The 23,599-nt window shown below is 47.8% G+C and overlaps 1 protein-coding gene across 2 annotated transcripts in view; it reads left to right on the forward strand.

Annotated features, from left to right (window-relative positions):
• ZBTB7C (zinc finger and BTB domain containing 7C) overlaps window positions 1-23,599 on the forward strand; it is a 159,574-nt gene that overhangs the window by 8,095 nt on the left and 127,880 nt on the right. Inside the window, exon 1 of one of the 2 annotated variants that reach the window (XM_071580901.1) lies at window positions 16,676-16,746. The exons of the other annotated variant lie outside the window; for it this stretch is intronic. The gene's annotated coding sequence lies outside the window, so the exon portion shown is untranslated. Of the gene's footprint in view, window positions 1-16,675; window positions 16,747-23,599 lie in introns of those variants that run through there. 2 annotated transcript variants of the gene reach the window in all.

Consider the following 23,599-nt stretch of genomic DNA (forward strand, 5'->3'; position numbering starts at 1 on the left):
AAAACCATGAAGAGGGTAGGCAGGAGCATGGTGACCTCAACTAGCTCAGCAATGAGCTTGAGGTTGAAGTCTGGAAGAAATGTTTGGGGTATCCATTGTCACTTTTAAGCATCTTGATTGTCAGTTAAACAGAGGAGAGGAGAAATACCACTGTTGATAGTCACTCAGCGGAGATTTGCAGTCAGTGCTGTTACTGCATTGCTGTCTGATGGAAGTGCTTCTCTTGTCAGCCTTGCCTTTACAAATTGTCCTTTTTTTTTTTTGATGTTTGCACCTTGGAGATTCTTTTGGGGGCTGGAATTTGATACTGGGGGCTTTGGTGTTGTCCCCAGTGCAAAGGCACCAAGGATTGTGATTCTTGGGGCTGTCCTGTGCAGGGTCAGGAGTTGGACTTCGATGACCCTTGTGGGTCCCTTCCAACTGGATATTCTGTGATTTTGTGATTCTATGATTGGTGCAGAGCTGGTGTTGGCTAATGCCCTGAATTGATTAAATTAATCCCTGATATGCTTTTTTAGAGTTGTTTTCCCCACAAAAAGATAAACAAAGGGAGGGCAAAAGAACTGTAGCCCATAAGTTGGCAGGGTTAGTTAGGAGGGCTTTAAACTAGGTTTGAAGGGGGAAGGGACGGCAACTGGGCTCTCCAGAGACAGGCCTAAGAGCATAGAGCCTGAGTTGAGAATGAAATCAATGGCCCAGCTGAAGTGCATGTACACCAATGCGCGCAGTATGGGAAACAAACAAGAGGAGCTGGAAGCCATAGTGCAGCAGGAAAACTATGACATAGTTGCTGTCACAGAAACGTGGTGGGATGAATCACATGACTGGAGTGCTGCTATGGGGGGCTACAAGCTCTTCAGAAAAGACAGGCAGGGAAGGAGAGGTGGAGGGGTGGCTTTATATGTTAGAGAGTCTCTTGACTCTGTTGAAGTTGAGGTCAGCAGTGACAAGGTTGAGTGCCTGTGGGCCAGAATCAGGGGCAAGGCCAACAAGGCTGACACCCTTGTGGGTGTCTGTTACAGACCACCCAACCAGGATGATGAAGGGGATGAATTATTCTACAAGCAGCTGGCAGATGTCTCAAAATCTCCAGCCCTTGTTCTTGTGGGTGACTTTAACCTGCCAGATATCTGCTGGGAGCTTCATACTGCAGAGAAGAGGCAGTCAAGGAGGTTCCTGGAGTGTATAGAGGACAATTTCCTTCATCAACTGGTAAATGAGCCTACCAGGGGGAAGGCCCTGCTAGACCTACTGTTTACAAACAGAGAGGGGCTGGTAGATGATGTAGTGGTTGGAGGCCGCCTGGGGCATAGTGACCATGAAATAATAGAATTTTCAGTCCTCAGGGATGTAAGGAGAGTCACCATTAAAACCTCTACCTTGGACTTTCGGAGAGCAGATTTTGGCCTATTCAAAGAACTGATTCAGAGCATACCCTGGGAAACAACCCTTAAAGGTAAGGGGGTCCAGGAGGGATGGACATGTTTTAAGAGGGAGATTTTGAATGCACAGCAACAGGCTGTCCCAGTGTGCCGAAAGGCCAGCCGGAGGGGAAGACAGCCAGCTTGGTTAAATAGGGAGATTCTGCAAGAAATCAGGGATAAAAAGAAAGTTTACAGACTATGGAAAAAAGGGCTGGCTACTTATGAAGAATTTACAGATAGAGCTAGGTCGTGCAGGAAAAAAATTAGGGAAAGAAAAGTGGAATTTGAAGTAAATTTGGCTATTTCAGTTAGGGATAACAAAAAGTCCTTTTATAAATACATTAATAACAAAAAGAGGGGCAAGGAAAACCTCCATTCTCTGTTGGACTTGGAGGGAAATATAGTTAAGGAAGATGAGGAGAAGGCTGAGGTACTTAACACCTACTTTGCCTCAGTTTTCACCAGTAAGACAGGTGGCCCTCAAGACAACTGGCCTCTGGAGCTGGTAGACAGGGAGAGGGAGCTGAATACCCCTCCTGTATTCCAGGAGGAAATAGTGACCGACTTACTGAGCCAGCTGGATCCTAACAAGTCTATGGGACCAGATGGGATCCATCCCAGGGTGATGAAGGAGCTGGCAGAAGAGCTTGCCAAACCGCTCTCCATCATCTTCCAACAGTCCTGGCTCTCTGGGGAGGTCCCAGATGATTGGAGGTTGGCCAATGTCACCCCAATCCACAAAAAGGGCTGCAAGCAGGACCCTGGCAACTACAGGCCTGTCAGCCTGACCTCTGTGCCTGGCAGGGTTATGGAGCAGTTCATCCTGAGTGCAATCACACAGCACCTTCAGGGTGGACAAGGGATTAGACCCAGCCAGCATGGGTTTAGGAGGGGCAGGTCCTGTCTGACCAACCTGATCTCTTTCTACGATCAGGTGACCCACCTGGTGGATGAGGGGAAGGCTGTGGATGTGGTCTATCTGGACTTCAGCAAGGCCTTTGATACTGTCTCCCATAATATACTCCTGAAAAAGCTGGTAGCCCATGGCTTAGACAAGTGTAGCCTCTCCTGGATTAAGAGCTGGCTGGAGGGTCGGGCCCAGAGAGTGCTGGTGAACGGAGCTGCATCCAGCTGGCGGCCAGTCACCAGTGGTGTTCCCCAGGGGTCTGTGTTGGGTCCAGTCCTGTTTAACATCTTTATTGATGATTTAGATGAGGGGATTGAGTCCATCATCAGCAAATTTGCTGATGACACCAAGTTGGGAGGGAGTGTCGACCTGCTGGAAGGCAGGAGGGCTCTGCAGAGGGATCTGGATAGACTTGAGAGATGGGCTGATTCCAATGGGATGAAGTTCAACAAGGCCAAGTGCCGGGTCCTGCACTTTGGCCACAACAACCCCCTGCAGCGCTACAGGCTGGGCACAGAGTGGCTGGAGAGCAGCCAGGCAGAAAAGGACCTTGGAGTACTAATTGACAGGAAGCTCAACATGAGTCAACAGTGTGCCCAGGTGGCCAAGAAGGCCAATGGGATCCTGTCCTGTATCAAAAATAGCGTGGCCAGCAGGCCCAGGGCAGTGATCCTTCCCCTGTACTCTGCATTGGTGAGGCCACACCTTGAGTACTGTGTTCAGTTCTGGGCCCCTCAGTTCAGAAAGGATATTGAGATGCTGGAGCGGGTCCAGAGAAGAGCAACAAGGCTGGTGAAGGGACTGGAGCACAAGTCCTATGGGGAGAGGCTGAGGGAGCTGGGGTTGTTTAGCCTGGAGAAGAGGAGGCTCAGAGGTGACCTCATCACTGTCTATAACTACCTGAAGGGAAGTTATAGCCAGGTGGGGGCTGGTCTCTTCTCCCAGGCACTCAGCAATAGAACAAGGGGGCATGGGCTTAAGCTCTGCCAGGGGAAATTTAAGTTGGATATCAGAAAAAAATTTTTTACAGAGAGAGTAATCAGGCATTGGAATGGGCTGCCCGGAGAGGTGGTGGATTCACCATCCCTGGAGATCTTTAAATGCAGATTGGACGTGGCGCTGGGTGCCATGATCTAGTAAATGAGCTAGAGTTGGACCAAGGGTTGGACTCGATGATCTTGGAGGTCTTTTCCAACCCAATCGATTCTATGATTCTATGATTCTATGACTTGTTGAGAGGTGTAGAGTTGCCATGTGAAATTGGAAGCAGGAAAAAAAGGAGCAAGGTTTCTTTTAACAACCACTGTTTCAAACAACGAGGCTATAAATGAGTCCTTTGATAACATGTAATTAATATGATGATGCATGAATTTACTGGGTTCAAGTTTTAAATTTAAAGTGACCCAGGATAATGACAGGCTTCACTAAACAAACATCAACATGTGAATTAATTGTTGAGTTAGAAATAAATCATTTTAGGGTTCCTCTTCAAAATATAAAAATGACAGTATTAACTTGATTTTTGTGATGTTGATGCAACTTGAGTATCCCATTTCAGCACAGTCATCTGTGCAGGTATGTATGGACTCGTGCACCACAGTTTGTGTTACTATTTTTTGCCATTTTTATGACTTTTATAAAATAGTTTGGGTTGGAAGGAACCGTAAAGATCATAGAATCATCACTGAATGACTGTTGGGGTTGGAAGGGAGCTTAAAGTTTGTATCATCCCCCTGTGCCATGGACAGGGACACCTTCCACTAGATCAGGTTGCTCCAAGCCCCATCCAACCTGGCCTTGGACACTTTCAGGGATGGAGCAGCCACAGCCTCTCTGGGCAGTCTGTTCAGTCTGTCCCACCCTCACAGCCAAGACTTTCTTTGAAACATCTAATCTAAGTTTCCCCTTTTAGTTTAAAACACTTCTCCCTTGTCTTATCACTACATGCCCACATAAAAAGTCACTTTCCATCTTTTTTATGAGCTCCCTTTAAACACTGGGATGCACTTACCTCTGGGTCTTCAGGAAGAATGAGGAAGCAGATAATTTTACCTCCTAAAATGATCTAAAATCAGGGTGCTGTATGTAACACAGCTGTAGGTGTGATTTTTTTGGGTCATCTCAGTTGGAGTCTGGTATGCCTGAACCCTATAAAATAAAAAGTACTCTCAGTTTCCCATAACTGCAAACCCCCCATGTTATTTGCACATGTTGCAACAATTTGTTCTTTAAAGGCACCATTTTAGTAAAGCTTAATATTGCTTCTCCTGCATTTTAGACTTGCATAGTTTTGCAAGAGATAATTGCCTGTTTGGGAGACAAAAAGCTAATTTTGCCTTGGGCTGTTCTTTTTCTTAACGAAGTTGGTCCTTGTTGGGAAGCAGCTTGGAAGTGGTGAGTGTGTGGATGAGTCTGGAGGGAGATGAATGCATGGACCATGTGCAGGGGTGGTTTATAAAATACCCAAAACAACCCACAAACCATTTTTCTGCTGCACTGGATGGTGCTGAACACCTTTTCCTTGCATTCCCTACCTTGTCTCGTGCTCCACCAAGAGCTCCTGGACATGGGTACATCTTTGTGGGTTTTGGCAGTCACTGTGGTGGGTTCAGCACGGGCTGTTCGCCCCGATTATATTTGCAGTTGCGTTTCACTTTTGCTCTTAAGCTATTTTTGCTGGTATTATGGGATGGTTTTATGTGGTTTCGAACATGCAAACGTTCAGACAGTGCACCCTGAGGCCAGTGGCTCTGTGCAGTCTCTCAGTGCTTCCCCAGGGCTCCCCACATCACCCTGGCCCTGGGGCTGGTGGAGTCTTGAGTGGCTGAGGTGGCTGATGAGTGTCTGGTGACTCATGTCCCGGGGGACACCCAGGTGACTGAGATGACCCAGAGGGCTAAATCTTTCTTACCTTTGCTGCGCTCCACAATCAGGGTGTCCTCCTCTGCTCTCCCATCTCAACTGTCTTCACCACTTTGACAGCATGCTGTGGGTCTTCCTCAGAGTCCACTGCCAGAGTAATCCTTTTCCTGCCTTCCCATGGGCTCTTCTTCTCCCTCTCCACAGCCAAAGCTCACTGTTTGGGCCCCTCCAGGTCAGGTTCTTCACCAGCTGAGCAAGAGGAGGCTCTGCTGCAGGCACAGCGGGTCAGCTGCCCAGCTACCCCTATAGGTTATCAATAGTAATTAATTATGAATGTAAAGAGGTGATCTATCTGCATGGAACAGCGTTTCTCATTGTATGGGAGATGGGTGCTGATGAGAGGATTGTGGTAGGTGGCTTTGCTGCATAATTGGGTTTGGGAAGGGCACTTGCTGTTTTTTGGAGAGACAGCGGTCAGGTTTTGCCCTTCTTTGGAAATGGAGGTGCTTGAGATGAATCTTCAGGAGGGCAAAAGGAAAAGGGAATCCTCCTCAATCCAGGCTGAGCACTGCAGAGCCCCATGGTGGGGATTTGCAGCCCCTCTTGGCTGAGATTGGATCCACTTGAAAGAGGTTGATCTTCTGTCTTGGGGTTTACCTGGCTGACTTGTACTCAGTGAGGTGACCTTATACCAGCCAGTGGGATGTCCCCTGAGATCTGCACCGTTTCTGACACTCTTTGCCTCTAGTTTTGGTTTGCAAAAGGGCTGTAGCTCACTGAGGTTCAGTCAGACCTGACTAAGGCACCAAAAGCAGTTCCCAAGCCGTGTGTTTGCTCCCCGCTCACCGCCCTCTTTGCTGGTTGAGATGGGGGCAGTAGTGGGATTACACATCAACCCTACAAAAATGGATGCCATGGGGAAAAGCCAGACCATTTCCATCACCCATCTCACTGCTTAGCTTAGCAGGGCCCACAGTCTTTCAGGTTATATTATACTGGGGGTGGGGGTGAAGAGCTGGCTTTGTCTTTTATTATTTTGATACGAAAGGTTGGAATTCCTTATTTGAAAGAGGAATGAAAGGGAAAGTGCTGGGTTTTACCAGGTGGGCACCTACACAGGGGTGTGTTGCACTCCTGCAGGCATATCCACTGTGGCTGGGGCAGGTCACCCGGGTATATCACTGCTGTAGCTATCATGGCTCACAGGGACACAGCTGAATTAGTTGGAGTCCTGTTAACAGGGAGCTCCTGCTGTGCAACACAGGCATGTGTAACTGGATGCTTCCTGAGGTTTCTGGCTGGCTCTGGGAGTTGGGGCTGGGTGCAGACAGGGATGGGATGTAGGTCAGTGGGGTGCAGGAGGTGTCACGGTCTCTGTCTCTCTCTTCTGCAAGATGGAGGGAAAGTCCTATCCTGCCTCAGAGAGTTGAGGTAAAAATTCCTTAAAGAGAAGCAGCTCTGATGTTCAGAAGAAGAAAAATACGACCTGGATATTGCTGCTGCAATTGGTAATTTTGGTTTGGTTTTTTTTTTTTGTTTTGCACCTTCTAGCACTGAGGTCCCCGGCCAGCTGTGGGGGGGACAGAGGGTTTTATAGCTGGTGCTGTCAGAGAAGCCCTAGTGTCTGTAGAGTGAAAGCAGACCCTGAGATAAGCTGAAGGATTGCTGTGATGTTTGGCACCAGCTGAAGATGGACTTGATGGTTTCCCTTCTGTGCCCAGCACCTGTCAAGGTGTGCTCCTGGTTTGGGTCAAATCTTGGGAAGTGGTGACCAGTACTGTCCTGTAGGTCTGGGCAGCCCTGCCCTGCCACAGGAGGTCCCAGGCATGGGGAGATTACTCTGGATGAAGATGTCCTGTGCTTCCAGACAAAATCATGTGTCTGTGGGCAGGTGTTTCTGCAGCCTTTTCTCCAACATGAGCTGTAAGTCCCTGGACTGAGACTGAACCAAAACTTGGACGTGTTGACAACTGGAGCAGGAGACCTTTGGGTCCCATTGTGATGCTGGAAAACCAGGGAGTCCTCCTTTGCTCAGACAAAACCTCTTCACTCTGTTCAGGCTAACCACACTGTCCCTCTAACTCCTGCACTAGAACAGAGGAAAATTATTTGGAGTTCCTCTCCTGTCTGCCTTTCCTGATTCCCACAGTCCCTAGTCCATCTTTTTGCTTAATCCTGCCTGAGCTGTTTTCATAGAATCCTAGAATCCCAGAATGGATTGGATTGAAGGGACCTTTAAAGACCATCTAGTTCCATCTCCCTGCCATGAGCAGGGACACCTTCCACTAGCCCACGTTGCTCTAAGCCCCATCCAGCCTGGCCTTGGACACTTCCAGGAATCCAGGGGCAGCCACAGCTTCTCTGCCCAACCTGTGCCAGGGCCTCCCACCCTCACAGGGGAGAATTTCTTCCTAGTATTGATCTTTTGAAGTGCCTATGTGATGTAGGAGGAGAACTTGTATCTATGGATAGTTGTTTTAGTTGGGGTTCCTCTGGGGTTTTTGTTTTAATGCGATATATCATCACTAAGTGTATCTATAATAGAGTTTTTGTGTTCATTCCAGAGTGGGCTTCTTAATTTATAAGAGAATGGCATTTGTGCCTTGCTTGTTTTCATTATGCCTGAAGTGTGGAGTGGCCCAGATACAGAGAGAATTTTGGCTGAGGAATAAAGTGTCAGTTCTGGTCCTGTTATGATGAATGAGATACAGAAACAACAGAAAGAAGAGAGAGATTGAAAATAAAAATGTGATACTGTGGGGTGGGGCTTGAAAAGGTGATTGGGCATGTGGGAGGTGGTTCACAAGCTGCAGGTGAAAAATCTGACCTGAGAATGAGCCTCAACTGTGGGGAGGAAGGAGACAAGCCCTTGGGAAAGGGATCATCCCGGTGATGGACTCTAGGGAAGCATTACAGTGTGTGGCTGTTGTGATGGAGGGACCCAGTGTTGGGGGAGCAAGAGGGAACAAGCCTGTTCGTGAAATGCAGCAGAGGTGGGAGTGGAGGATTGAAAAACAACACATTTCTGAGCTTCTCTGTGGAACAAGGATGAAAACCTTTTAAGAGTGCATTTTTTGGGTGACTCCCTTCTGGAGTCACAGCCCTTTGGGAGATGTGGTCTGGGGAGAGCCACCAGTGTGTGCTGGTGTACAGGCAGAGCTGGAGGACACTGCCTGCTCCTCCCTGCCCACAGCAGTTCCCTGGCAGCTCTCCACGGGAGCAGTGGAGCGGGGTGTTCGGGCACCCAGGCACTGCCAGCCAGCCAAACCCAGTGCCAGGCGGGTTTGTGGCTGTGAGTCCTAATTAAAAAGCAGGGAGAAACCCAAGGAGCATAAAAGTATAAGCCTGATGCTAAACCAAACCAGATGCCGTTTGGATCACGATGGCCCACGGTCCACTGGAGCGAGGATGTGGAGGCAGTCACCTGTAGCCTGTGTGGGGGTGGTGGGGAGGGGAGAGGAGGGAGCAGCACAATCCAGAATAATCCCTTTTTTGGTTTTTCTTTTTCCTCTGGAGCATTTTGGTCTCGCCCCTGGACAAAAGCAGGATAGTGTGGTGTGTCATTTCCTCCTCAGCAGCCATTCAGCCTGGCACCGTGTGGGCTCTGCCACCCCCTCCCCTGCCCTGGGCACAGATTGCTCCTTGTTCCAGTTTTCTGTACCACCCAGGGTTTCCTTTCCAAGTTTTCTCACACCCTTTTATAGCTGTGCAGAAGAAAGCCTTGCAAAGGAGGAACTAAGTAGGCAGAAGGGGTATCTTTAAAAACCAGGCATGTTTTCCTGCAGAGCCACAGTGATGAAGGACTGGGTGAGCTCTGGGGATGCTCTCCGTGAAGAGCAGGTTCAGCCCTTGTCTTAGCCAAAAGGGCAGCTGGTCATGCATGCTGTGTGTCTGTGAGTCCATAAAAGTAAAATCAGCTGTATTTTTAAGTGTCAATCCAGGCACTGCAGCAGACTGGGAAGACCAGGTTCTGAGCGTGGTGAATCTGAGGGAGAGAGCACTGGTTGCCCTTACTGAAGTATGGTGGCCCTGATGCTGTTGGTGGAAACAGCAGCTACCATTGTGTCTTGTATATTTTGGGGATGAGGCAGAAATCCGTATTTCCTGATCTGGGCACAGAATGAGCATTAGATTGTCCTGCTTTCTATTTTTCTTGAGCTGATCAGCAGATACTTTCACCAAGGACCCATCCCACAGGCAGGACCTTTTGCCCTCACCCGTTTGCTTAGGTGGCAATCAAACAAATGACCTAGAGGCAAGCAGCAATTCATTACAGCCCTCATTTAGCATGCAATAAAATGTGTCGTATACCTTGTCTTTTGATCAATAAGTTGTATATTATACAGAAGTACGTGAGTCAATGTCTTTACATCACGCAGAGGCTTCTCGATGACTCCTTTTTGCTGGAGTCCCTTGGCCTGGCATGATGGATCAACACTCGAATGATGGGGAGGGATATTGTTAAACAGTAATTGGCTACTGAATTATTTAGCTGCACAACCCCTGTAGCAGCAACACCACCATCGAATGCTTAACTTGCAACTGTCTCAGCTGGGAAACAAATACAGGGCGCTGCAAAATCAATGGAGCCTGAGGCAGAATAATTCTGTAGAGACTGTACTTTTAAAAAAGAGGTTTATAGTTATTTTGGCCCTGATAGCCTCATGCAGTGGGAAGTGTATGCTATTCACTTATTGTCTGCAGCCTTTTAATTTGTAAGCAGATTCCTGCTGCTTTTATAAGGAAAAAGTAAGGTTGGTCCGTTGCAGGTTCCTCAAATTAAAGGTGAGCGTCTCCCTGTGCTTTCTGACTCCAGCAGTGTTTGCTGCAGGTACAGCTGAGCTGTGTCCATGGGATTCCTGGCCTGGTCCTTGTAGGAGATGGGCTAATTCACAAAGCAACCTGACTTGGCAGGCAGAAAACCCAAACCAGAGCAAGTATTACATCCCCCAAAGCCTCCTTGCAGTGGCTTGCAGCTGACTGAAGACCACCAGCCCATTCCACACCTGGTTCTAGATGAGATGTTGCAGTGGTAACGCTCTCCTTTCACTAACCTGCAGCAGAACCTCACCACACACAATTCTCTCATGAATTTTTGGGTTGGCCATTGCTCAAAGTCTTCTACCTTTGAAGTGCACCTAGAAAACCATTCAGCAGATTCTACACCAGTACAAAACCTGCTTTTGTTTGCATTTACCTGCATGTTGCAAGCAGGACAGCCAGGCAGGTACCTCTTAAAACCAACTCCCCCATGAGTGCAGCCCTTCACTTGGAGCAATTCCAGTTCCTGCCCCTCCAGGCAGTTCGCTCTGTCCCATTGGTGTCTGTGTGTGTAGGAGTGTCTGAGAACTACCTGGTGACTCTTCAGGGTTTGCTTTGAATTGGCCTGTGATCTGGTGGCTTAAACATATCTCTTCCATGTAGGTGCCTCCTGTGTTCTCAATATGGTGCTTGGGAAGGACGGCAAGACCTAATTCAGTGGTCTTCTCTTTTAATTAAAAGCCCAAAGCTAAATTATTTTGCTCCTGTGTGTGGGTTACAAGTTGGGAGGGCTTGGGTGGTGTAAGGAGGTGCAGGCTGTTTGCAGGGGTTTGTTCACAAGCAGCTTGTCCCAGCAGTGCCTGGTGTCTGCCATGGGATGGGCTGTTCCCGCTGCTTTGTTATATGAGTTCGTTTAGCACCAAGGCATAAGAGGTTCCTCTAATTTGGGAGTGGAGGTTGGCATACATGCCATGGCACACCCCAGAACAGCAGTGGAAACCCATGAGCATCATCAGGGGCCAGCAGCTGAAGCTTTCCCATTCCATCACGTAGGCATGACTGCTGGTTGATACTCCTTTGATTTTTCCAAACACACATTGATTATTGCTATTAATTTTATTGACTTGCCCTGGTGGCTGACATATCCAGCACTGGAGCAGGGCTCTGCTTTGCTACATGGGGAAAAAAAGTTCTCATCAAATGTCCCAAACATCCCTGTCCAGTCCCACAGCAGGAGGTTTGATGCTCACCAGTCCAGCCCAGCTCTGCTTTTCCTCCCCTTCTTGCAATTCTTTTAATGCCACGTAACTGACAGCAGGATCCAACCCTGTGATTCAGAGCTTTCCATAGACACATCTCAGGGAAGATTAATCTCCCTAATGAAAGCTGGGCCTGAGACAGCTGTGACTTTCAAACCTTGGTCCCAAGTAAACCAAGGAGATCTGGGAGGCTCATAACTTCCTGAGCAAGTGATGTATAAAGCAAAGTAATTACAATTAACCTCAAAGCATGAAACAGTTTGTCTTTCAGGCAAAAAATAAAACCAAACCAAACATTGCTCCCTGGACTTGAGTTGAAAATGAGTGGATTTTTGTGTCACATTAGCTGTGCCTTTAAAAGAAAGAAGATATCTTTTTAATTTTTAATTGTAATGGGTAAGTGATAATGAAGTTCTCCTTTTCACTGGAGCAGTGTGGTTCTGTCACTGGAGCAAGCTGCCTGAAGCTGGCATGTTTGGAAACGCAGTTATTGTTGTGTAAATCAGTGTGGGGTGACTTAATTAAACACAATCAGGGCCTTGTGGGTCTCTGAGTACAGAAATGTGGAGTGGTGGCCAGGGCAGGGGAGGTGGGGGTGACAGGGCTGGTGTGGGGGATGGAGACAGAGCCTTTTGCAAAGTCCTTCTATCCCTATACATGACCTGCCTCACAGCTGGTGGAGTTGAGCATGGATGGATGGGTGGCAAACATGGGAAGGCCATAGGGACCTTTAGACTTTGCCCATCTGCCCATGTGGATTTTTCGGGGTGCTGTGTGGACTCTGTGCATGCACCCCAAGCATGAAGGATTTGGCTGCTGCTTTCCAAGCACCATCCAGCAGCTTTGACTTTGCAGCCCCACTGTCTCCTTCCTGCACGGAAATGCTGGGTGAGTTTCTTCCGAAACAAACTCCACGTTGGCAAGGCAGCCCTGTCTCTGTTTCATGCATCCTTGCTTTCAGCGTGGGGCTGGAGCTTGCATCCCAGGAAAATAATACATATCCAGGAGGCCAAGACAAACAGTGTCTGCCTGCTTTTTTTATGACCTCTTGTCGTTCCTCCCAGCCATCAAAACTATTCCCTTAATAAAGGACTTTTTGATCTCCAGGGGAAACTTTCTTACTTCTCAGGGTTAAAACAAAGGCAGTTGGCAAAGGGAAGGTCTGGAAAGACCAGGGGCTCCTGCTTTTTACAGCCGTTTTCATGGCAATGTTTTGATTTAGAATGTCATTCAGATTCAGAACTGGGGATGATGAACAGGTTTTAAACTGACAGAGGGGAACTTTAGATTAGAGATTGGGAAGAAATTCTTGTCTGTGAGGGTGGTGAGACCCTGACACAGGCTGGACAGAGAAGCTGTGGCTGCCCCTGGATCCCTGGAAGTGTCCAAGGCCAGGTTAGACGGGGCTTGGATCAACCTGGTCTAGTGCAAGCGTCCCTGGCTGTGGCAGGTGAGTGGACTGAGAGGAGCTTTAAGGTCCCTTCCAACCTAAAGCATTCTGGGATCCTATGAAAAGGGTGGTTACATTTTAGAGGAAAATGCAGGTAGTGCATTTCAGTGAAGGTGAGATGCCCCAGCTGACAGCCATCTTCCCCAGGACTAACCCAGCAGCTTGTCTCATCCTGGTGACTTCAAGCACAGACAGTGGCCCCACAACCCCTAGGGCCCTGTGGAAACTCTACCAGGAACATTGGATAGGTAAAAATAACTCAGCCTAATGCTTGGGACACCATCATCAACCCTACTTTAAGCCCCAAGTCCTGGTATCATGTGCTGGTGTTGTTTGTCCACTTTTGTTAGTGGACTGAAGGAGAGAGCAGAATGCACTTCTACCTGCGTGGTGTGGAGAAGAAGCTCAGAATCTTGTCTGCCATTCAGACTTAGAGGCAAAGAAGTAATTTGTTTAAGCCATGGGAATTTTTTTTTATTTGGAAACTGCCAGAGGGATTTTGAACCTCCAGGGCTTGCAGTTACAGGTGCGACAATTAAAAGTTTGGGATATTTAGTGAACTCTGCATAGCTGTTTTTCCTCTTTCATAGTTCCAGCATACCTTCTAATTAATTCCCTTTAATTGCTTTTAATTTCCTTTCCTCCTTATTTCTCCTTCCGTATAACTAGTGCTGTCATCCTTTTAGTTTGCCTTTCATGTTGGAGACTCTCCATTTGATTTTGTTTCATCCACATTGTGTCTTGCAGCTATTTCATTCCTGGAAAGCTCCAGCACCACAGATAAAATCTAAGTGGATTCAGAGAACCTGAAAGGATCGCCTGCTTCATGGCTTTCTCTTTAGTAATATGGGAGATAAACAGAATGTAAAAAGAGTTCCATGCTCCTTGGAAAAGGGCCATTGCCCGTCACCTATATTTTTGTGGTACCATCATGCTGTGGATGCTCTTAGTCACCAGTGACAAGATAAAGAGCCTCCTGGTATCTAGTGCTGGCGGGTGTCTGAGGCCGAAACGGGCTCTTGGGATGACACACTGTCTCGCTGTATGTTGATTTACCGCCGCCGTTCTGCCTGGCAGCATCCCCCAAATTCCCACTGCTGGGACAGCTGGCACAGGGTCTGGCAGCTGGCTGGCAAGCCGTGATCCCTGCCTGGATGGAGTGGACACAGGGATGGTGGCAGTGTGCTGCTTTTGACCAGCTGAGGTCAAATTGTTAAAATCTTGACATTCGTCTGTGATACCTTTCGGTTTTAATGTGCACTAAAGGGCACCTTGTGTTTTGATTGAGGTACTTTCCAACCCAGTCAAAAATAAAAAAATAGAGGCAAGCAAAACCACTGTTGAACACTCAGAAGAGTCCTGAGGGCTTGGATCCATCCAGATGGGTGACTGTCAGCAGAGCCCCGTGGAGCTTGGCCAATATACAGGATCTGATGAGCTGACTGAAGGTTGGAGACCGTAGATTTTTTATACCTGTTCCCTTTCTGAATGAAATTCCAGTTACTTTGTCTAATCTAACATTTTTTCATGCTGCTCTGACATTTTTAATGATATTTTAACACTGTCTACCCTGATGGTTTTCACCCAACAGAGCTAAGTAAAGTGGTGATGGCTTCCTCTCTTCTTGGGAGGAAAAAAAATATCCATCAACAGCTAATTCCATCTGGAATTGGCTGAATCATCTACTTTATATTGTAATGCTGGTAAAGTTCTGGAGAAGTTAACACTGGGATCATGAGGAGAGTGGCTGAGAGTCAGCTGAGGACTTTGGTGGTGAGGAAGGTCTTAGTGGGGAGCAGAAGGAATGTGGACAGCAAGGGCTGTCCCAACCACTGTGATCTGGGGACATGCACCTGTGTAGGGTGGGATTGTGGAGCAGTGTTTCACAAGCTGGTGAAGAAACTTTGGTCTGATCCAGTTGCTGGAAGGAAAGAAACAGCTGAATTTGTATGAAAATTGATAGTAGAGCAAGCAGCAGGAGGAAAGTGATCCCAGGACTTTGAAGTGCCAAGAAGAGCAGTGCTAGAGACAAACACATCTCCTGCCACCCAAAAGACTGACTCATGCTACCTTGAAGTTTATTATGGATTGTTACTATTCTACTAGCAATGTGGATGGTTGGAGGGTCCCCAGCCAGTCCTCCCTGAGCCTGTTCTGGTGAATGTCATGATGAAATGGTGAAACAGAGTGGGTGGGCAATGTTCAGGGCTGGTCTGTGAGCTGTGGGGTCTGGTTTTGCAGAGCCCACTTTAAAGGGTGGTGCAGGACTTGTAATGAGTTCTTAGTGAACTGCCCCTGTTGGATAGGGGAGCAGTCTTGCAGCTCTCTGCTCTGTCCAGGTGGGACCAAGCTGTGGCCAGGAGCTAAAGTGGCATCCAAGTTAACCCTGGGGCTGTCCCCGCTGTTTGGGAGTCCAGGACTGAAGTGGCTCTGTGCCAGGCAGTCACAAAGATGGAGTATTTTGCAATAAACTGATCTGAGTACTCTGTGCCTTTGCATTTGTGAGTGAATCATCCTGGCGGGAGCTGAGAGTGAGCAATCTCTGAAGGCAGTGCTGAGGTGGCAGTGGGGCAGGTCTCTGCCAGCCCCAGGCTGGGTGGCAGTTAAGGGGGAGGCTCCTTGTCCCCATCCTGTCTGGGCACGTCCCCATGGCTGAATCTGGGGGCTGAGATCAGGGGGCTGAGGCTGAGTGGCTGGCTGCTGGTCCTGACAGCAGCATCTCCTTCTTGTAACTTTTGGGGAATTGAGGAACTATAGAAGGGTTTGAGTTGGGAGGTCATCTTCTCCAACCCCCTATGAGGAGGGACATCTTCAACTAGATCAGGTTGCTCAGAGCTTCATGCAGCCTGACCTTGAATGTTTCCAGGGATGGGGCAGCCTTGACTTCTCTGGGCAACCTGTGCCTCACCACCCTCAGCATAAAAATATCCCTGCTATTTAATCCAAACCTACCCTTTCTATGTTCAAAACCATCACACTTGTTCTTTTGCAGTTGGCCCTGCTAAAAATCTCACCCCTGTCTTTCTTGTAAGCCCTTTTAGGCACTGGAAGGGGCTCTCAGGTCTCCCCGGAGCCTTCTCTTCTCCACATGAACACCCCCAGCTCTCCCAGCCTGGCTTCAGAGCAGAGGGGCTCCAGCCCTCAGAGCATCTCTGTAGCCTCCTCTGGACCTGCTCCAGCAGGTTCCAAGCAGCAGAACTTGGACATCCTTCTCCAGGGTATAATGGGGAGATGCATGTCTCCTCTTTGGCATAAAAAAACACCACAAGAAAGTTTTGGGCTACTGCCCCTCCCTGAGAGCTTGGCAGACCCTCCATCCCCCAATGAGAGAGACAGGATGCTTTATGTCCTCGGTAGTCAGCCCCTTGGCTGAGCATCCCTCGGCACTGTGCTCCCGACTCTTCCCGCTCCCATCTTAATAACTGTAAAGATCAGGGTTGCCAAGGTCTTCCCGTTGCTATAGTGAGATTAGATAGGGCAGAGCGCTGCATTCCCTCTGCCGAGGGGAGAAATCACTCTCATCCCTTCCCTGGGCTTCACCAGCCGGGTTTTTTTCCATCCACCAGTGGCTACTAATTGCACCTGAAAGACGTGCAACGTATTTCACTGGAATTAATATTCCATAGCCTTTTGAAAAAAAAAAAGAAAAAATTAATTATCAAGGCATTTTCTTTTGGAACCAACTTAAGAGACTCTCCGGCTGGAACGAGTTTACAGCACTAACTGTGAAGTTAAAATATTTATCTTCATAAACACGTCACTCGAGCTGTGCTATTCCTCGCAGGGTCATTAGCAAGAGGCACGTTAGTCCAATGAGGAGGTGCCTGGGAGACACAGATTTGCCTTTTGCTTCTGGGCGGGGTTAGGAGATGATTTATTAAACGAATTTGAGAGCTGCGAGTCTGGCCAGACCTCTGAGTCAAACTGCTGTAGGAAAAAATCCCACCAGCTGGAGCTCTTGCAGGCAGAAGATGGGGTGCAGTCATTTTGATACGGTTGATTATTTCCTGATGTGGAGGTGTCCTCCCCAAAAACTCGTGAGGACGTACAGCAACTGATCCAGGGACCATCAGATTGCAGGAGGTAGTTTTTGTTTTAATTTTCTTAGGTTTTATTTTTTTTGGTCAGATTTAATTTTAATTTCCTGAGGGTTTTTTTTTCACTTTCTTAGTTTTTGTTTTCATTTTCTTGGCACGCCTGGGGGCTTGGTTAGGTTTATATAAGAATTCAGGTGAGATCTCCCTGAGTATAGGAGTGGAAAGCTTGGGGTAGGGCATGTTGTCCCACCCTTCTGCCTCCTTTTTTGGGTTGATAATGTTGTTTTTGAGCACATAAAGTTTAACCCCTTATAGCCCAGTACCAAACGTGCAGTGAAGAGTGATGTCTGTGGTCTGCTCTGTGTGTGGGAAGGGGATGGAGGGCTTGGGTAGTGGTGTGTTTTTGAGACATGTGGCTGTGTTTTGTGCATTTTGGCTGCTTGTATCCCAGGACATGGAGTGGGGTGAAGGATACGGGTTTTTTGGAGGTGTTGCTGCATGATGCACTGCCCAAAGCTCCTGACTTTTCTGGGGAACCAGGGGTGTTTGTGTCTGTCTGATCTTTAGACTGAGGAGGAATGTGCAGGGGAAGAACTAGTGGTGGCTAGAGGTAGTCCTTGGTTAGTGACAGTGGCAGTAAAGATTATTCAAGCTGAGCAGCTGTAACTGAGTTTTTCCCTCTGAAATCCTCTTCTCCTTGGGTCTCCATCCATCATGTATGCAAACAGCACAAGGAATGACATATGGTCTGACCAAGATCATTCCAGGGTCTTGCACCCCAGTCAAGGCATGGGGCTCACCCTTTGCTGCACCTTGGGTAAGTGGGAGGGGTATTGAAGAAGTTTGTGATACCTGCCAGGCTGCACAGGTTCAGAACAGAGACAGGGAAGAAGCAAGTGATATTTCCCATCCTCTGAGCAGATAAACATAGCCTTAGCAAGGCTTGGGGTACATTAGTCTTCCTCTCCAACAGCAAACCTCAAATTTAGAGTGAAATTTTTGAAAACAGTTCTCCTGAGCAGCACTTTAAGCTCTCTGTTCAAAGAGGACTGTTGATAGAGATCCTGTTTTCTGTAGGAAACCAGTTCTTGCAGAGATTTTCTGATGGGTCTCAATTTGTGCCTTCTGCCCTCGTCTCTTCTGCTTGCTGTCTGCTGACTTAAGGTGCTTTTCAGAATAGTTTTCTCTTATTTTTTGGCAGGATTTTCAGTAGCAGACATCACTCCTTGACTGCCTGGTCTGCCCTGCTTAGGCAACCTCAAATGCTGATGCTCTCCTTGCTCCCACCACTGCTCTTGGCTCGTGGTCAGAATGGGAAGTGCTGGCTGGTGCTCTCCATGTACTCTGTTAGCACATTTTTTTGTCAGCTCTGTCATGACTTAATCTGATCATCATTCAGCAGTGATGGCTAAATGGCACGGGGTGTGCTCAGCACTAATCACTTGAAGGAGATGTATGCAAAGGTTACATCCTGGTGGTAAATGTCATGCCCTGTGCAGTTCAATCAGGGCTGATATTTATGTGATCATGATCCACTGTGCCGAATGGAGAGCCCTCCTCCCAGAGAAATCCAAATATTTTGGCTGCAGCAGGACCTAACCCTCATTTTTGGGAAGTTTTATTGGCTGCACTTTTCTGGCAGAAGGTTCCTGCTGCTGGTGCTTGGGTTGCAGCTGCCACAATGAGCATCCTTGGCTTACAGGAACGGGGACCTTTTAAAGGAGCAGCTGCTGTGGCTTCACCAAGTGTGACCTGATGGAATAATGGTTGGTGTCCTGGATAGGTGCATCTGAATGATTTCTGGTCTCAGTCCTGTGTCTTTTTGATATAAAACAGAGGAGGGAGTCCTTGGTAGGTGTTCCCAGTTTGGGTCTTGTGCCAGTGAATCTGACACTCTGCATATGGAAGGGACCTGGTAGAGCCTTGGCTCTGATGTGAAACCCACCCATGAGGTTCCAGGGGAGGGAATCTCTTTCTGGAAACCCCCATGAGATAAAGGCCGTGATTGCCCTTGGTGAAGTGAGTTTATTATAGTTTTAGGGAGAAGAGTATTTTGGAATAGTGTAAACCTTGGTATAAGTTTTGCCCTCAGGGATTTCTGGGAATGTCCAAAACCAAGAGCAGGGGATGGGAGGGATCAGAGTGGGCTGGGGAAGAACACACAGGGAAATATAAAGGGAAAAGTGGAATAAAGGCAGCTTCCCTGGGTGTGGGGATAAGGAGGGGGATGTCTTAGCTGGAGTGAGGGCTGGAGCTGGTGTCTGGCCGTGCATACTGGAGGTTGGATAGCAGGAAACTACCTATGATGGCGATGGTGAGGTCGATGGTGGACCAGCAGTAGAAGTGGGAAGGAAAGTAGCAGCAACAGCCTGCAAGGGAGCAACTCCATTGTGTGTTCTCCAGCTACCACAGAGACCTTGAGAGTGTGAGGCGTGTCATACCTGGAGTACTGAATGGTGCTTACAGCTGATCAACTACTCAACTGGCCTTTTTCATTCTCCGTGACAGAGAGGCTGTGTGTGGGAGCAGGATGCTCAGCCCTCGTCCATGCTCAGGAGCAGCAGGTACCCACAAGCATGTTGGTAGAAGCCACAGTGAAACTATCCATGTGTTACTGCTGCATGGGGAATGTGGGGAAAAAAAACTGGGATATGTTGTGGGGGAGCAGGGAGGGAGAGGATCACACTCTCCCAATTTCCTTTGGGATACTACAGGACACTTGGAGCTCATCCTTGGATATTGGGGTGTCCCATTCCTTGGCTGGTTCTGCCAGCTGTGGTGCTCAACTCCCACTTCCCAGCCATGCCAGAAGACATGAATTATGTATGGCCACTAAAACTCTCACCCTGTTGCTTCTGATTACAGAGAAATTACGGGTTACTGGGCCAGACTGTGCAGCTGGTGACGTCTGTGGGGCTTTGATGCCTCAAGCAGAATTTGGTCAATGATGCATGGCTAAGTGCAGGTGCTCGGAAGCAGCCTGACCTCAGCTTGGAGCTCCTCGTTATCCAAAGCCTGGACTTCACAGGGAGTTTGCAAGCCCTGAGACTTGCCTCAAATCGTTTGTATAATTTTTTTTTGGTCAGTCTTGCAAGGCTTCTGTTTTGGGTGCTGTTTCCCGTGACTCAGAGGGTAAATAGCAGTTGCTCTGCTCACCTGGTTTGCCTGCTAAAAATGAATGAGAAACAGTTCAGGGGCCTTGTTTCCGGGTTGTTTCCTTCTATTTTGGGTGAGTTCATCTCTGATTATGGGCTCTCAAACCTCAGAAATTCGTAGCTGCCTGTCTACTCTCTAATTTTTTATTTTATTTTAAATGGAACAGGAAAGGAACATAGCCCTCTTTTATTGTAAAGTCATAAATACTCCAAAGAGCAGGTGGATTTTGCAGAACTCCTGGCATAAAACAGTTGAGAATGCATGCCTGGGTAGTGATGCAAGCATGAGGAAGCAGCCCAGTTTTTTGGCAATGAACAGTAAGTACTAAGAAACTTTATCATGAGCACATTAAAACTTTTATGTCCAGCTCCACAGACTTCCCTTGGGCCATTTGTTGTGATATGTCATACTGGAAATGTCATGAAGAGGAGGTGCATCTTTCTCAGCTACATTTAAGACCTACAAAGCTGTAATTATAGTCATTATTGCAAGGCTGTTTCCCATTCTGTGGTGCCCAAATGGGAAGACAGAAGGACAGAGATGAGTGATGAAGGTGTTGGAGTTGGTGTGGATTTACATCCAGGCAGGGCTGTGCTTGGTGTTGGAGGAGATGGGAAGATGCATGTACGAGTCTGGGAGGAGATGGTTGCACAATATGTGCCCACACAATCACAAAGGCACACACAAACAGGCTTGTACACGCTTTGTTACTCATGTTGGACCACTGTCCCAGAGCACAGACCCTTATACATCCCTCAGCCACGTGCTGGAGCTTGCTGAGATCACCTTGGCTTACAGGGGACTGTAGATAAGATAGAGTCCCTCTCCCATGAGGAAATGCTGAGAGAGTTGGGGTTGTTCAGCCTGCAGATGAAAAGGCTCCAGGGAGACCTCAGCCCCTTCCAGGGCTTAAAGGGGCTACAGGAAAGTTGGGTACAGTCCTTAGCAGGGTCTATCACAATAGGGCAAGAGGTAGTGGTTTTAAACTAAATGACAGACCATTTAAACTACATCTAAGGATGAAGGTTTTTACAATGAGGCTGGTAAAACACTGGCACAGGTTGCCCAGATTGCTAATGGGTGCTCCATCCCTGGAAACATTGAAGACCAGGGGCTCTAAGCAACCTGATCTCATTGAAGATGTCCCTGTTCATGGCAGGAGGTCGAATTAGATGATCTTTGAATGTCACTTCCAACTCAAACTCCTTTATGATTCCTCCTGCATGCTGGTATTGGTCAGCTCTTATGGGGAATGCTGCTGACCTCCACACTTGCTGCAGAGCAAGTATCTACAGACAGGTCAGCTTGTGGTGGATGTAATGTAAGGCCAGGTAGCAAAAAGCTGATATTGGGAACTGGAATTCATCCCAGGAGGTGGGGAACCCCTGAGGGGACACTTGGATTTTTCCCTCCCTTGGCCACTACCTCCCTATGTGACCACAACAGGTCACTCCAGGTTTTGTGTTTCCACTGCCTTGTCCCTGGAGCATTTCTTTGCTTTTCTGGGGCAGGGATTTTCTTTGATGTTCTAAGTAAAGCAGCAATAGCTGGCCTAGCATGATATTATGCCCCCTTGGCAAGGTCTGTGGACCTCACTGCAATATGGATGGGGAATTGTAATGATACAACGTTCAGCCAATGCCCAAAGCCAGTACCTGCAGGTCTTCTGATGTCTCCCTCCTTAAGGAGGTGGAAGATGTTGATGTCTGCAGTGAAATGACCCTGACTTGCACTAACTATCCAGACATTCAGATTTTTGTCTTATAAAACTTGTACAAAATAAACAAAAAGTTCAAAACAAGGGATGGCTTGGATTTTCCTCTGAGCCCCAAAGATTGCTGCTTTGATCTTGGCAAACTTTATAGAAAGCAGTGATGGGTTGGCATGAGTGGAATAATCACCTGGAATGAAAGAGGTCAATAAAAGAATTTCTGGGCAGTTGGAAAGACATGAGGAGCCTTAGACTGCTGGTCATCCAGTTACCCTAACAAGAGCCAAGGAGTGTCTATCTTTCTGAAAAGTGTGATCAGGCATTGGAAGGGGCTGCACAGGGAGGTTTGTAGTCCCCATCCCTGGACGTGTCCAAGGAATGACTGGACATGGCACTCAGTGCTCTTTACTAGGTGACAAGGTGGGCATCAGGCACAGGATGGACTTGATGACATTCGAGGTCTTTTCCAGCCTAAATAATTCTGTGATTCTGTGATCCCACTAGGATGTGGGATCACTGTGTACTATGCAGTTGTTGGTGGTGGCTGGGAGTGGCTCCAAAGAGAGAGGGCTTGGAATGGGCAGCACAAGGGAGGAGCAAGTGCACATCTCAGTCCCATCTGCTGGGAGACTGGAGCTGAATGTTGTGGTGGTGCTAATTTCTGCTAATGAGAAAAGGGCAAGGCTTGAGATCCAGCTGCTTGGCTGGGTTGGTGTTTTAGAACAGAGCAGGATTGGATTAATGCTAAGTAATTTAGAGCTGAGAGGGAGAGTGGATTTTATTCTCCCTTCTAAATCCTCTGTGAGTTCTTCACAAATTATTTCAGGTGACTTCCATGGTGTGAGTTCTGTTTAAGTTCTGTGTGTGACCTTGACCAAGGCACTCTAGTCTGAGATACATGAAATTGATTTTGGTTGATACCTAAATAAGGTCTAGAATCCCTGTGCATCTGGTCCTCAGCTGTGAAGCCCATGAATTAATCCTGTGTGGGACTATCCAAACACACAGGCTTCGCTGTGTTTATCTGCCAATTGAATTCCTGTGCTGTTTTTCACAACTAGGGAAGCAGAAATCTTACTTTTCTCCCAAGCTCTGGGAAGTTTGTGGGGCACCTGGAAAGGTGGGGCTACAGCAGTGTGGAGTTTTCCATAAAATAGAGGAGAATTTGCCATCTACTTCCTGTGATAGTGGTTTGTAAAGCCAGCTGATGTCCGTGCACTAGTGATCACAGCCTGTCAAGTGTGGATCTTTGAGGTCTCTCTGACGGTTTGGCTTCTTTGCTTGTCTATAGGTAAAGGTCAGTGGAATTTTAGGGCCTCAAATCCCCAGGGAACCATCTGATCAAGTTATTTTTCCTGTAATTTTTTGCTTTGAGTCCAGAGGCCTCCTCCCTTCCCCTTCAAACCCTTCCTCTGCTCTCTGTTTATTCCTTTGAAATCCCGTTTCCTTCTTCCCACCAGGATTCCCTCCCTACCAGGAAAATCCAAGCTGCTTTTTTTAATGCTTGAGTTAGATATAAAATATGATTGAGGTTCTGGGCACCTCCAAAATGCCTGCCATGCCTATGAAGATTTCTCCAGACATCTAATGCCTGCAAATACTGGCCAGCAGGACACAGACACCTTGGAGAAGGGTTTTTTGGCTGGAAGTGACCGTGTGCTGGAGTTCAAAGCATCGTTAGGTGCAGACTGCGTGATTCCCCTCCAGGGTTTTCCAATCCCTTATTCCCATTTCCACATACCCAAGAAACAACCCTCGGTACCAGCCCTCGGTGCATCCCTAATTTTGCTCTCATTTACAAGGGTGCAGCTCTGGTTGCTCTGCTGGGAGTGTTATTCCTGCATGGTAGTGAGGAGTAGTTGGGTTTTTTAATCACTTGTTCCAAATGTAATGCCCAGGCTGTTCTGAGTCATGTCAAGAACTGCAAAACAAGGCATCCAGCCCCTGTCCTTCACACTGGTGGCCAATGATATCGGTGGTGCAGGGCACTCCCAGCCCTGCTTGCTGTGCCCTGGCTCTGAACACACAGCCT

This window comes from Pithys albifrons, chromosome Z (assembly GCF_047495875.1).
Source record: "Pithys albifrons albifrons isolate INPA30051 chromosome Z, PitAlb_v1, whole genome shotgun sequence".
NCBI classification, from domain to species: Eukaryota; Metazoa; Chordata; class Aves; order Passeriformes; family Thamnophilidae; genus Pithys; species Pithys albifrons.